This window comes from Eubalaena glacialis, chromosome 15 (assembly GCF_028564815.1).
Source record: "Eubalaena glacialis isolate mEubGla1 chromosome 15, mEubGla1.1.hap2.+ XY, whole genome shotgun sequence".
Taxonomy (NCBI): Eukaryota; Metazoa; Chordata; class Mammalia; order Artiodactyla; family Balaenidae; genus Eubalaena; species Eubalaena glacialis.
The window spans coordinates 68,334,648-68,348,879 of NC_083730.1; the positions used below are offsets into that span (position 1 = coordinate 68,334,648).

At 64.2% G+C, this 14,232-nt stretch overlaps 2 protein-coding genes across 2 annotated transcripts in view; one reads left to right on the top strand and one right to left on the bottom strand.

Moving 5' to 3' along the window:
• Positions 1–14,232, top strand: part of RSPH14 (radial spoke head 14 homolog) — a 60,779-nt gene that overhangs the window by 17,731 nt on the left and 28,816 nt on the right. The gene's annotated exons all lie outside the window — the stretch shown is intronic.
• GNAZ (G protein subunit alpha z) overlaps positions 1–14,232 on the bottom strand; it is a 42,314-nt gene that overhangs the window by 8,007 nt on the left and 20,075 nt on the right. The gene's annotated exons all lie outside the window — the stretch shown is intronic.

The following is a 14,232-nucleotide window of genomic DNA, read 5'->3' on the forward strand; positions in this document are numbered from 1 at the left end:
GCAGGAGATGACTCAGACTTCCACTCACGCCCGCAGGGATGGGAATGGGACGCTCGGGCCTCCCCAGGCAGCCCTGGCTCCCCACTGTCGCCAGTATCTGCGTTTCTCCACCCCCCCACCCCCGCCCCCAGTATCGCGTCCCTCATTGGAAGTGTTTGCAGGAGGGCAGGGCCTGTGTGCTTGACTCACCCAGGCCCGGATGGAGTCATTACAGCCCCGTGCAGACAAGAGAGCAGATGTGGTGGTGGTCCAGTGCCCACAGGGAGATGCAGGCAAGAAGGCCTCAGAGCTGCCCTCTGCACTGGCCGGCGCAGGAGTAGGGCAGCCCCTCAGGCCCTTCCCAACACTGAGAGTCTGTGACAGCAGCTGCCACCCAGGGCAGCTGCTCCCCTCCCTTGGTTGAGCTTATACTCAGACACTCAGCATGCAGTTTCCATGGCAACTGGGGAGGAAGCCTCCACCCTCGGGCCTCGCACAGCAACACAGACCGAAGGCAGAAGACGCTCCATCTTTGAGCTGGGCCAGGTGTCCCTCTCCACAGGGGCACGCAGGCCCGGCACTGGCCGGCTGGCTGGCCAGACCACACTGTCCATCACTGTCTACTTGTTGGGGGTGGGGGAGGGCCTCCGGGGGTTGAGGGTATCTCACTCTCCCTGGCGGGCGGGGCAGTGGGCAGGGAAGAGGGGAGGTCCTTCTGGTACCTGCTCCTGCCTGCAGTGCCCTGGGTGGGTGGGTAGGACTCCCAGTGGGAGGGGTGGGGTGGGATTGTTACCAAAGGATGGTGCCTCGCCCTCGACAGCTGCCCCTGGAGGCTCTGGGCCTTGCTCCTCCTCTGCTGTGATGTCCAGAGGTCCAGCTCTCTGCTCCTCTCAGAGCAGTGGCTGTGAGGGCTCCTCCCCACATCCCCATTTATGGATGTGGGAATGGGGGCTGTGAAGGCCAGCCTGGCCTGCCCAGGCCCCTCTGCCCCAAGGAGAGCTTCCGACGGCCACAGCCACCCCTTGGTCCTTGCCATCCCCATCCGGCTCCTGGCCTCAGGCAACGGGGAGGTGCCTGGGGACAGAGCTGGATGACCGGGGTCACGTGCAGACCAACCTGGTCAGCGCTCCCCACTTCTTCCTCCCACAAGCCTAAGTGCTGGCCGCGCCGGACTGGAGAATTGGATTAATGAGGCTAATGGATCAATGAGCCCCTGACTGTCCCCGGGGCTCGTCTGCACGGGTGGCACAGAGTGGGTGGTGCCGCAGCCTGTGCGGCGGCAACAGGGCGAGCCGGGGGTGCTGCCGCCCGCCCCCTTCTCTCTCTGGGGTGGGCAGCGTTCCCCCTCGGCTGCCCAGGGTCAGTGCACCCATTCACCAAGACTGGGCCCTCAAGCCCACGGAGCCACACTGCCCCTGTACCCTGTGGGCCCTCGGGACACCCAGGCCAAGATCGACTGGCACGGCCCTGCCACACAGGCAGCTCACTCCCCGTGCCCCTCCCGCCGCCGCCCTCCCCTCCACCAGGCACAGCCACGGCGTTCCTCGGCACCCCTTCCCCCTTCCAGTCCTTCAGCGTGTTCCTACCCCACCCTCTCGTGTCCCTGGGACCTCAGAGGCCTCCCAGTGCAGGCCCTGATCCCCTGCTCTGACCCTTGGCACCAGACGCCCACTCAAACCAGTCCCACCCCCCCATCTTCTGTCTGACCCCCTTCCTCCCTGGCTCACTTCAGCTTTAGGGCTCCCTGGGTGATGTGAGTGGGACAGGCTGAAAGGGGTGGGGGCCTGAGTGAGGAGCCCTAAGGCAGCCCCACCCCAAGCCCCCATGGCTGCCTCGGTTGGCCTTGGACTTGACCTCACCCAAGAGTCTCAGGTCCTGCCAACCAGGAGATGGCAGTTATTCTGGGCTGTCGTGAAGTGAGTCACAGTAGAAACGTGGTCGACAGGCAGTGACAGGAAGCTGGGGGCCCAGCATCCCTACCACCGAGCACCGGCGTCCGAGATCCAGGCCCGGCCTCTCCTGGCACCTTTCCCTGGACGTCAAGCAGTCACTCTCGGAAACACAGAGAGAAGCAAGGGGCAGTCCTGGCTTAAGAGAACTGAGGCCCTAGGGGCGGACACACGTGCACTGACCACCCAGTGCCAAGCCAGCAAGCTGGGGCAGGTGGCATGGAGGGAGGGCACTGTCTGGCTGCCTCTGCCAGGGGAGGCAGTACCCAGGAGTGGGCACGACCCCCCCACAGAGGCCGGGGTCCCGGAGTCGGGCCATGGGCTCTACCTGCATCTGTCCAGTTGACGGCACCTCCAGCCACACCTGGAATCTCCTTCCCACCTCTCCCTGCCTCTGCTGCGTGTCTGCAACCTGGGGTCACTTCGCTGCCCCGTGCATAGCCCTCCAGCAGCTGCTCCCATCCCAGCAGGGTGACCCGGCACCTTCTGCCTGGCCCCAACTCATCCCCGCGTGGGGCCTTCACCAGGCTGTCCTCCCCTGGGTCCCGGCGGAGGGGTGGGCTCTCAAGGCCGTCCCTGAGCCTCCCCAAAGTAGCCGGTCACCAGCTGGAATCCTTCTGTTGATTTGCTGTGGCTTTGAGCACCACCACCCGGTCTGCGGGGGCTGCTCTCTCCAGCGCCCGGCAGGGTGAGTGGTCTGCTGGCCGCAGGGCCACGGCAGGCAGGGCTGGATGGTGCGGGATGTAGGTGGTCGGCAAAGGCGGCCGTGTGCAGGGGCTACAGTGAGAGGACGCCGGGCGCCGCGTGTCCTGCCTGTCCAGGTGGTCGGACCTAGTCACTGGGGAGGGGCTCGCCCGTGCCCCCAGCCTCCCCTCCCCCCAACCAGGACCCTGACACTTGGCAGGGCTGGGCCTCCCTCGCTCCCCGCAGCAGGCTCCGTGCCGTCCTGGCCCTTCGCTGGCAGTGGCCTGTGTCCCTTCTCGCCTCAGTGCCGTCGTGAAGCAAAACGAGGGGAAAAAGGGTTTATAGGCAGGTGCCCTTCTGGCTTTAAAACCATCAGGAACCCCCTGACCTGCCGGGGACGAAGGATCGGGGTTCATCTTCCTCCCCCAAACCCCGGGGTTTGTGCAGCAGCCCCAGGACCAACTCCACTGTGTGTCCCCGTCGGTGCCCCGCCTCCTGCTCCCCTGACCCCTGGCCTCCGCCGCCACCTGCAGACGGGCAGCCCGAGGTCGCGGGAGTCGCGGCCAGAGTGGGGATTAGCGAGCAGCACAGAGGGATTAGCACTCGGGGTGGCGCACCTCGCGCCCCACATTCCTGGTGCTCACGGCCCTTGGCCCCCCCTCCCCAGGGACGAGAAGGGGGCTCAGCAAAGGGCCGTCTCTCCCCTCCCAGGGGGCGGCTTGCTGCAGCCCAGGTGGGGGCAGGAGGAGGCTCAGCGCTGCAGGCCTTGGGCCAGTGACAGATGGGGCTTCACTGGGTTGGGAGTGTGTTCCGATGGGTCCAGAAGTCAGAGGCACCGTTTGCCTGTCCCCTGCCCCCCATCGAGTGACAACTGTGACGCTCGTAGTAACAGTGCTGGCCAGGCCTGCCACTTCAAACAGTAGGGCTGTTTAAACAAGATAACAGGCTGCGGGGAAGCTGTGCTCGGGCCCTAATGGCCTGAAACCCATCCTGAACCTGCCAGAAACAGCGGAAGCTCAGCCTCGGGCCACCTCGCCTAACGCCACCCGTCCCCGCCCCATGCTCAGCACCCACCTTCTCCAGGCAGCCTGTTTGCTGGTCCCCAGTCTGCCAAAGTATATGGCTCAGAGCGGGCTCGGGTGACCCAGAGTAGTAGCAAGTGTGGCAGCCCGTCTGGGGGGCTTAGAGGTTTGTGTGCAGGGTCCACGACAGCACCTGAGGCCCAGCCTCTTTCCTCTGCCCTCGTCCTCCCACCCAGACATCTGCCCCCGGAGAGGAAGGACCGCGCCCTGGGCCCCACCGTTTCCCCACGGTGCCCGGCACGGGACTGGGACCGGGGTGCTTCGGGACGAGTGTGCTCCACCGAGCCCCCCTCCTTCCACTGACACAGCCATGCTGGCCTCGGCGCGCTGCGAGTCCTCAGGAGCCAGACAGCCCAGATGGACCACAGGTGGCCACATGATGACCCTGGGGCCACACAGGCAGGTCACTGCCCCACCCCAGCACCAAAACACGCTCGTGCCCTGGCTGGGGGCTTCGCCCACCTGACCGAGCTGTCCCCTGGGAGTCTGTGTGGCCAGCCGGCCCCTGCACCCCAAACACACATCATTCTTCTGCTCTCTGTTCTCACTGAGCCTCAGAATCAATGACCGACAGGATCTCAGAGCCAGAAAGGACCATTCCTGATCCCACAGGTGTCCAGTAGAGCCCCGGGCAGGTGTGACGAGGGCAGTGGGCATCTCGTAACTTTGGATGGGGGGGGACTGAGTTAGAATTGACTCCCAGATTCCCAAGGCCACACTTGGAGCACTTGCTCTGCAAGGCCTGGAGCTCCTGTGTCCTGCTCCCAGCTCCCCATGTCATGCCCAGGCCCAGGGAGGAAGGGTGGCAGCCTAGGATGAGGTCCAGGCTCTGGGTCCTGCCTGCTCTCACCTCATCCGCCCACCTCCCACCTCCCCCCACCACAACGCTACCGCCCCCCCCCCCCACCGCTACCGCCCCCAGGGAGGATGCCTCTTCCTAAGCCCCAGTCCTTCCAGTCCTTTTCAGCTTCAGCTGAAATGAGAACTGCTTTCTATTTGTTTTTGTGTTAAATCTTGCTGGCTTGATCCAAGCCCCCCTGCTGTCAGTCACTGACGGGAAATTAGCAAACAGCATGATGCAGGTGCGTGCAGGCCTGGCCCCGCTTGCAGACCATCACTGCCACCACAGGAGGAAAGGGCAGTGCAAACAGCCCCTCCTGGGACCAGACTGAGGACCCCCTGGGCCCCAACACCCTTGCCTAACACTGTTCAGCAAGGTGGAGCTTCTGCAGCCCTGGGCACAGCCCTGGGCCACCCCTCCTGGAGGAAAGGCTGGAGAGCCATGGGAAGCAGGTGGCCAGTTCCTGCAGGGACATGAGAAGCTGGGGACAGGGCTGGGGGGTGGGTAGACATCTCAGTGGGGAACCTCTGCTTGTGGCCAAACAAGATGGATTTCAGAAATGCTCATCCTTAGGAAGTAATATTTGGGCCATTACTGCCCTAACCCTGGCTTCTCCATCAGCAGGGGGTCGGGGCTGGGCAAGGGCAGTCTTCCGGGGTCTCAGCTCCATTGAGAAACTGATCAAAGTGACAGAGCCTCTCCCAGGAAGGATGCCTACATGTGCTGGTGCAGCCATACAATCGGCACGCGGTTTAGGGAATTCCGCAGGACCCTAGGACCACGGCAGGGCCCTCGAGCCTGGGAACGCTGCTCCTGTCTGTGGGGGCAGCTGGCGCTTTATCCTGCCCCGGATGCCGTCACTGTGGCTGACATACCCCACACCCTGCTAGGTGCTCGGTGGCTGACAGCATTCTCCCGGTGCTCGCCCTGGCCAGCACGGTCCAAGCCTCTCAGCCCCCTTTTCAGGTGAGGCAGGGGGATGAAGAAGCTGGGTGGGGCCCTGTTTCTGGTTCCCAAGCCCTTGTCTTCGTGTCACTGCCTCTTGAGTGGGTCCTCGAAACCTCCCCCCCTCCAGCTGTGACCACCCGTATCACCCCCAGGGCTGGGCCAGCCCATACCCCCAGACTGGCAGTGTGGCAGGAGATACCGGGCCACAGGGTCACAGCAGCTGTGCCTGGGGACAGAGCACTGGGCAGGAGCAGGAACAACGTTCGGGGGAAGGGCGTGCCAGAGGCCAGCTGGTCAGCGGGTCATGGCTGTGGTCTCACTGAATCCAGGCTGGAGTCACACACAGTGTCTCCATCCATGTCCTCCACAACCATTGGGGACAGTAGGTCTCCCACCCCCATGGGCTCCTTGCTGTCCAGAAGAGACCTCCTGCCCTCCCTGGGCCCCACACCACTGCAGCAGGGGCTGGGATGCCCCGGGAGGAACATGTGCTGTGTCAGGGCTGGTGGTGCCCAACGCCAGGTCCCCTGGTCAGCTGCGCTACAAAAGGCCAGCCTGCTAGGTCTGGGCATCAGAGGAGAGCGTGGTGACAGTTCTGCCCAGCGCCTCCTCTGTCCTGATTCAGTGTGGTCTCTGGCCTTGGTGATGCCGCATCCTGATGCCCCAGGCTGTGCTGGGGGTGGGACTTGGCACCGGGACCTCGCCCAGGTGGCCCAGCTCTCCATGGCCCCCCAAAACCCCTCGGTCCCGAGAGGCACTTGCAGCCTGGCCCTGGGAAGCCTGAGCAGGACTGGGGAGTGGGGGGCTGGGTGGTTGTCTCTTGTGAGAAGAAAAGGAAATGGCAGGAGGGCACTGTATTCCCTGCAGGCCTGCGTGATTCCCACAGCCTTCCCAGCCACCAAACCAGGCAGGGTGGCCCAGGCCACAGGGGAGGCCACGGGGCTGACCAGGGTCTAAGCTCCACTGCTGGGCATCCCCCTCCATCAGAGCGCCAGCCCCAGAGTCCCAGGCCCTGCGGGCACCAAGCACAGGCACCTGGCAGATGTCAAAACTGCATCCTGTCCTTGAGCCGTGGATCTGTCGTCTGGCTTTGCAGTCAAGGGAGCCATGACTGGACCAGCTTGCCCAGCTGAGGCCGCACAGGACTGGGGCTGCACATGGCTGGCCCCCTCTCGCCTCCTGAGGTCCTGTCTTTGGGCAGATGAGGTTGAAACAGGAGCCGAGGGGGCGTCCCTGGAGCCGGCACGCAGTAAACAAAGGGCCCGGGTGGGAAGCCGCCCAAGAACTACAGGTTGCCCCAGTCAGCTGTTCCAGACTGTTCTTTCCCCAGCGGCTGGTAGTTGGCTACAGAGCTGGTTTCCTGGAGCCTGAGACACAGGCCCAGAGGCTATGGCTTCTGGGGAACGTGGAGCTGGGCCATGCGGCTTGGAGGCTCTGGGCCTCCTCAGCCAGGATGCCGAGAGCCTTCCCAGGGTCACCGAAGGCCTGAAAAGGTGTGTGGGGCTGTGGCCTGGGGCTGGCCTCAGTGGAAACCTCAGGACGTGAGGCCCAGGGCCTCTGGGTGACTGTGGTTTTTATTCATGAAATTAGAGCAAATACATGAGCTGATGAGACACCAACTAGGGGTGATGAAGACAAGGTCAGGGTGAGCTGTGGCCCAGGTTCCCGGGCCAGCCTGAGTTTGGTCTCTGGATCTGAGGACATGTGTCCAGTGGGGAGCCACGTGCAGGGAACAGGGCCACCTTCTGCTCCATCCAGGGGGCCCGCCTCAGATGACCATGCCCCCTTGCCCTAGCTGACTGTATTCAGATCTACCAAAACACTAGACTGTCAGAGCCAGAGGGACCTGGTGGGGGGAGCAGTCCCCGAGTTCTGTTAGCACAGAAGCCTTTCTCAGTGTTGTTCAGGGCCAGTTGTCTGTGCTGGTTACCGAGGGTCCCCCAGTGGTCTCAGCCAGCTCCCTGGAGCCTGTTCTTGCTAAGTGGAGAAGTTGTTTTTCAGTTCTCAGATTATAGAAATCCCTTAAAACAATAATAATCTGCATCTTAAAACCCCTCTGGGTTCTGACGGGTGCATAAGGAGTGGGGCTAATGCGCTCAGGAAATTAATTAACCCGCTGGCCTGGGCGCTGAGCGGGATGCGGGCTGGGGAGGTCCCTCTGCCCTGAAGCTCCTGGTAAGTGCAGGATACAGACGTTCCGCGGGGTGCAGGGACATTGAGAAGAGCAGATCACCTGGCAGAGAGGATGTGCGCAGACGTGGGAGCTGCAGAGGCCCCGACGAGCCCTGGCAGCAACGTCTACCCCAGGCGGTGCTGGGGGTGGGACTTGGCACCCGGGACCTCGCCCAGCTGGCCCAGCTCTCCATGGCCCCCCCAAACACCTCGGTCCTGCCTCTGTGGGCCGCCTCCACAGGCCCCACGACCCAGGCTGGATGCGCAAGGTCGAGCCCAGATTACCATCCCCACCTTCATCCCAATCCATCCAGGCCCTGCTCCTGATGTCTGCTCCCTTCTCCCCTGCAAGGCGGTCTCTGGGGCAGGAGGCCCCCCGGGGTTCTCTGGACCCAGAGAGCTGCTGCACTGGGGTGCCTCGGGGCTGGCCACAGCCAGCATGGGGCCAGCGGACGTGGGCACTGGGGGAGCCACTCTGGCCTCCAGGGGTTGCTCAATGCGGTCCCCATGTGACCTCAGGGGAGGAAGGGCCACAGTCGCCTCTGTCCCTCACTGCTTCCTGAACAAGCCCCATGGGGCTTGTCCTCAGGCGGGGACCCCAGGAGGCCCGGCTGGAGCAGATTCGCACGTGAGTCCAACATGCTGACAGAGACATGGCAGAACCACCCGGCTCCAGGCTGCTCCCCTATGCAGAGGCTTGATTCTCGTGAATCTGCCTGGGGAGAGCGTGGAGCCATCTGGCAAATGATCATTCGCAAGTGGGACGAACGTGAACAGAAAAGACAGGTGTGGTCACAGGGCCAGAGCAGGGAGGCGCTGAGGGGTCACAGAGGAGGCTGACAGAGCTCTTTAAAAGGATGCAGACAGTGAACACTGTAATTCACCGATGAATGAGCCTGACGGGCAGGCCCTTCCAGCCAGGGTTCGGGGGTCACCGGCTGCAGGAGGCTGGTGAATGTTTAACATCTGGCTGGGGTGGGCCGGCTGTAGAGGCTGCCAATTTCCATGGTATCATTACTCTCACCTGGCTGATTTTAAGCTACCAACATGATGTCAAACAGCTCACAAACTTCTTAAAAATGGAAAAATTGGCACTTGTGAGCTGGTGCCGGCCAGCCACTGCCCTCCAGTGGATGGGTGTGCAGCGCAGGTGGGGGCCAGCGCTGCCCACACAGCGCCAATGGCGCCCGCCTGCTCCCTCCCAGGGCTGGTCCGCAACCTGGCAAGAGGCTGACCCCAACCCGCCTATGGGGGAAGGACCACAGCCTCAGATCCGAGGGACACGTGGACACCCCCATGCAGATTCCACCAGGGCACGTGGCAAAGGCTGTCGTGTGGGAGAGGTGGAGCGTGGAGGGGGTGGGTGGGGGCCGCGTCCCACCTGCTCCACTGTGTCCAGTGACAGCCTGTGCCTGGGGTGGGGGGGCGCTCTAGTGACGCGGCAGGAGGTGGCCACCATGGAGGGGCGGGCACACAAGGATCCCAGGGTGAGGAGCGGGGCTGGAGGGAGGCCACATTGAGCGGCAGGTGGCCTGCCTGTCCTTCCGTCCTTCTGTCTGGCTGACCTCTGATGGAGGACCTATTCCGGGCACGAGCTGAGCACAAAGGGAGCAGGAAGCAGGAGCCCTCGGGAATGCCCAGTGTGACAGGGCAGGGAGAACGGAGGAAGTCGCCGTAGAGAGGGGCCTCGTGCTCGGCTGCCCTGGGAGCAGGGGAGGGCCGGCTGCGGCTGCTGCCTCTCCACCCACCCTCCCCCTCCCCCTCACGAGGCCCAGGGCCCACAGAGGGGAGGACCACATGGCCTCAGCCCCCTTAGGGCTGAGACAAGGGCCAGGCAGTGGAGTGAGGACCCCGGCTAGTGCCAGGGCCGGAGGAGCCCGCACAGAGGTGGGCACCGTTCACAAGCGCCAGCAGCGGCTCCGGGCCACCAACGATCCGGCTGTGAGTGCACACCTGGCCCCCTCGAGCCGCCACACGTCTCCAACGCTTGGGAGGGGAAACAGGCCACAGAGAAAAAGGGCTGGGCCGAGCTTGGAGGGGGACGCCAGCGGGGGGAGCGCTCGGGGCCAGCTGAGCCCTGTGCCCGCTGCACCCGGTGTGAGAGGCACCATGGTGGCCCTGCCGGGGGCCTGGCCCTCTAGCTACCTTTGCCTCCTGGCTCTGGTCCAGGAGGCCTTTGCTGTCCCAGGGGCAGCGTGGTTTGCAGAGGTCAAAGGTACATTTGGCCCTGGCACATCACGAGACCAGAAGGAGTTGCTGGGGAGACCAGTGCCTGGTGGGGGAGGCTGGTGGCCTCTGGCGGGTCAACGGCACGCTTCTCTGGCTCTGTCCCAAATCCCCACGGCACGGTTCCTGGAACTATGTCCTCCACCGGGTCGGGAGCAGGAGGCAGAGTGGGGACCTGCTCTGCTGGAGCTCCCTGTGGCCACTGACGGGGTGGGGGCTGCTGGGCCAGTGCCAACCCTGATGGCCACGCAAGTCCCCCGAACCCTGCTCACTGCCCCCACCCTGGGACCCATGATGAGTGATCTCTGGGCCTCAGTGTCCTCATCTGCAAAGCTGGCTGGTTAAGGGCACTAAAGCGTACGTCAGGTCCCTTCCTAATCTAAGCCGGGTATCATCCACGTCTCGCATCTCCCACTTATAACCACGTTCTTTGCACAAATGCCACCCCCTCTGTCACCAGCAGGTGACGGTCAGTTTTGCCGCAGACCCAGGCAGCACCATTTTGTGACACAGTGCCATTCATCGTGTCACTGAAACATGCTCCCTTTTTGGGCTGAATGACAAAGCACACTATTTGTAGGACAGCCTGGAGCAGCCCCCCTCCTCGGGCACACTGCACACACACATCAAGGCCTGCGGCTGCACACCCAGCAGGTGCACAGCAGGTATACAGCAGGCACACGGCAGGTATACAGCAGGCGCACGGCAGGCCTGCTGACAGCTTCACCAGGAAAGGCAGCGAGCGAGCCGCTGAGGGTGTTCCCGTGAGAACACTGACACCTCATAGCTGCCTCGTCCTCCCCTTCTGAAGGACCCCCCACCATGCAGAGGCCATGGGTCCATCAGCAGGTGCGCTGGGCTGAGGCTGGTTGGCAGGTTGACGGCAGGGTGCTGGGGTCCCGCCTGCCAGGTACTAAAGTTGGGGGGGGGGCTCAGGGGCTGCCGTGTGGGGTGGGCGCCCAGGCAGGCCATGGCTGAGTTCCTCATCTTTCTCTACCCTGGGAAGAGGCCACGAGCCAGGCGGAGAAGGAAGTGGCTCCCCAAAGGGCGGGTGGGGCAGGGCGGCCTGCCTTGGCCCCAGGCAGCAGGTGTGGCTCGGGGAGGGCCCATGGCTGCGTGAGCTCGGACTGTGACCTGTCCTCCCACCTGTGATGGGGACCCCGGGCATGGCTGCTGTCCCACAGGACCCGCCAGGTGATGCGTGACTGGGCTGTGCTCTGGCCTCCTGTGCTGCCTGGACAGCCCCGCATGGGGACAGCGAAGGCCCCCTGGTGTCTGCAGGACTGCACGGGGGGACGGGCCCCAGGCAGGCCGAGGACCCATTAAATCCTCCTGAGATGAGGGCCTGGAATCGTCACCAAGGTTGAGCACAGCTTCTGGGATCTGCTGGTTGCCATGGTCCACAGACGCCTGGAATCTGCCCCCTGCCCAGGGGCTGCCCTGCACGTGCCACAGCCCTCCATGCCCTCTGCGCCCAGCAGTCCTGACGTCACCCTTGGCAACGTGCTGACGCAGAGGCCAGCGGGCAAGTGGGGGTGGGGCAGGGACTCCTCTGCCAGGTGCAGGGAGTGGGGGGGGTGGGGTGGGAGGAAGCCGCAGGCGCTGAGCGAGGAGGAGCTCCGAGGAGCCGTGTCCGGAGCCTGGCACCAGGCCCCGGGAGCCTCTGGTTTCTCCTGGCCGCCTGGCCTCTGCCAGGGCCCTTGGAAAGGAGAAAACGGGGTGGCAGCCCAGTCCCAGCCCCTCCGCAGCGCTCGCCTCCCCCAAGCACAGAGAGGCGGGCTGGGCTCTCCCCAGGTGGCAGCCAGACCACCTTGCGGGCCAGCGGCGGTAGGACTCACGGCTGGTATTGTCTCTGCTCAGCAGAGTTTGTTCTTCATCGAGACACTGCTGGTAGAGCATGAAAGGTCAGAACCACTTGGAATCCAGTGAATTTCCAGCCTTGCTTGAGCTTCTCATCAAGAATCTCCTTTTCTGGTGAACAACCACCTCCCCAGGCCTGCCGAGTCCAGGCGGTGGGCAGGCAGGGGGCGCGGGCCTGGCCGCTGGCCTCTCCCCTCAGGAAATGCTGTGATGGCCCCAGAGCCTGGCTGCCTTCAGGAGGACGTGCGGGCCTCACAGAGAAACCCCCCCGGGGCCGCCTGTCCACCCAGTCGTCCACATGACCCAGCCAGGCGGCTACTTGCTCGCACACGACAGGGCCACTGTAATGAGCGACGGTGATGGAGGGGTGCGCGGGCACTGGGCGGGGGTGACGCCTGACATGAGACCTGGAGGACAGGGCAAGCGGGCAAGGGACGAGGGGCAGGGGACAGGGTGGCCACGTGCTAAAGGCTGGAGAGCTCAGAGCACGTGGGAGTGAGCCGAGCCCGCGAGGCCAGAGCAGAGAGGAGAGGGGCTGTGGGCCGCGGGGACAGTGGGCGGAGCTGGGAGGGCCTCAGGCAGAAGCCCTGGCCTGGGGACCGTCTTTGAGGTCACTTGGGCCACTTGGGCCGCCAACCCGTCGACAGGCTCAGAGCAGGAAGGGCAGCCAGATGCCTCCATGAAACACGGGACCCACGCGGGGACCAGGCTCCCTGCCCCCATGACCTGGCACACCTGTGGGCGCAGACACGGCAGGCAGGACATGCCAGCGGACAGTCTGGGAGCCCACCCAGCACCGAGGGAATTCACCACGCCCGTCCTGGAGATGACAAATGTGGCCCCTGGAGGCCTCCGAGCACAGGCCACCACCAGCCTCAGGACACAGCCGAAAACAGGCAGGCACCCGGAGAGCGAGACGGCTGGAGCCCAGGTGGCGGCAGACCTGCCCAGGCACCCCACTTCGCTTCAGGGCCTGGTCAGCCCCAAGCCCTCTGCCCATGGTGAAGCAACACCGAGGAGCCTGACCTCGCTCCTCCGCTGCCCAGACCACACGTGGCCCTCAAGTGGGGGCGGGTGGAAGAGGGACGAGACTCTGGGGGACAGTGTTGGGAGCAAGACGGGCTGGCCCACAGGGAGTTGCAGACTGTCCAGGCCCCTGCCGCTGGGACACGGCTCCGCCTCCTGTCTCCGTGGCCTCCTACAGCTGCTCCCCCTTCTCCACCAGGCTGGGCCTCCGTGCAAACCTGAAGAGTGCTGCATACCCTTCTCTATTCGGAAAGCCAGTCAGGTGCCCAGCACAGTGGCCACTACCTGCAACCGCCTGCAGAGTTCCTGGGGCTGCAGCCCAAAATTAGGACTCCCTGCTGAACCCAATGAATAAAGCCGGCACCTGCCTAAAAAGACCGGGTGTCCCTTCCTTGCATCGCCCCGTCCCCTGGTCCCCTCATTTCCCAGCATGAAGGATCCCCCTCACGAACATCATTATCCCTTCCCCTGGGTCCCTGCCAGCTTGCCACCTCTCCGAGCCCCTGGCACCCAGCCCAACACCACTTACAGCTCCTTTGCAGACTCCCTGTTTGCCCCCATGTCCCCCACCCTCAGGATCAAAGACCTCTTAAGGGCAGATGCCAGGTCTTTGCTCGGTGGTCCTGCCTGGCACAGACCCTCTGCTGTGGGGCGGCCCCAGCCACACCCATCCCTATCCGGCTGAGCGGCCTCCACCACCACCGCTCCTGGGTGCCCTGGGAGACTGCAGCACCCGTGTCTGGGCCTCCTGCCTCGGTTGGGCCTGCAGTGCACTGCCCACCCTCTTCTTGCCAGGGGCCTAGCTCCCACCTGCCAGCAGCTCCCCGCAAGCCTCCACTGGCTCGGCACCGGGTCCACGTTGCCCCTCGGCACCTCTTGCACTGCACCCACCTCTGGGGTCTCCCTGCCACGTGACTCTGAGCTCCCAGCCCACAAGGTGGTTCTCAGCCTGGGAAGAGGGCCTGAAGGAATTACCACCCCTACCCGACCCCTGGGGATTAAACCTCAGAAAAGGTTCTTAACCCTGTGGCTGACAGACTCTCAGGACCCGGACGGGGTTGCGGCGCCGAGGTTCCTGGGACGGAGCACAGTGCCCAGCTGGTGGGAGCTGCTGCATTTACTGAACTGCCACACAGACCAACAACTGGATGCCCGGCCTGCGCCGTGTCCTGTAGGGCAGCCAGCCTGTCTCCTGCCTCCAGGGTCACTCCCCGTGCACCCGGCCACACTCGACCTCACCTGCAGCAAAGCCCCTCGCGGTGCCAGTTTCCCCTCCTCCCCACCCCCAGGCGGCCAACATGCTCTGGGAGCCAAGGAGCAGGCCCTGCTCAGCAGAGAGCTGGCCCTCTGCACCCCGAGAGCAACAGGCATGGGGTGTGCGGTCTGCTCGCAGCACCTAGGTGAGGCCACCTGGGCCCGTGAGCACCATGAGGGCAGTGCTGTCTGCAGCCAGTGAGGGTGGCAT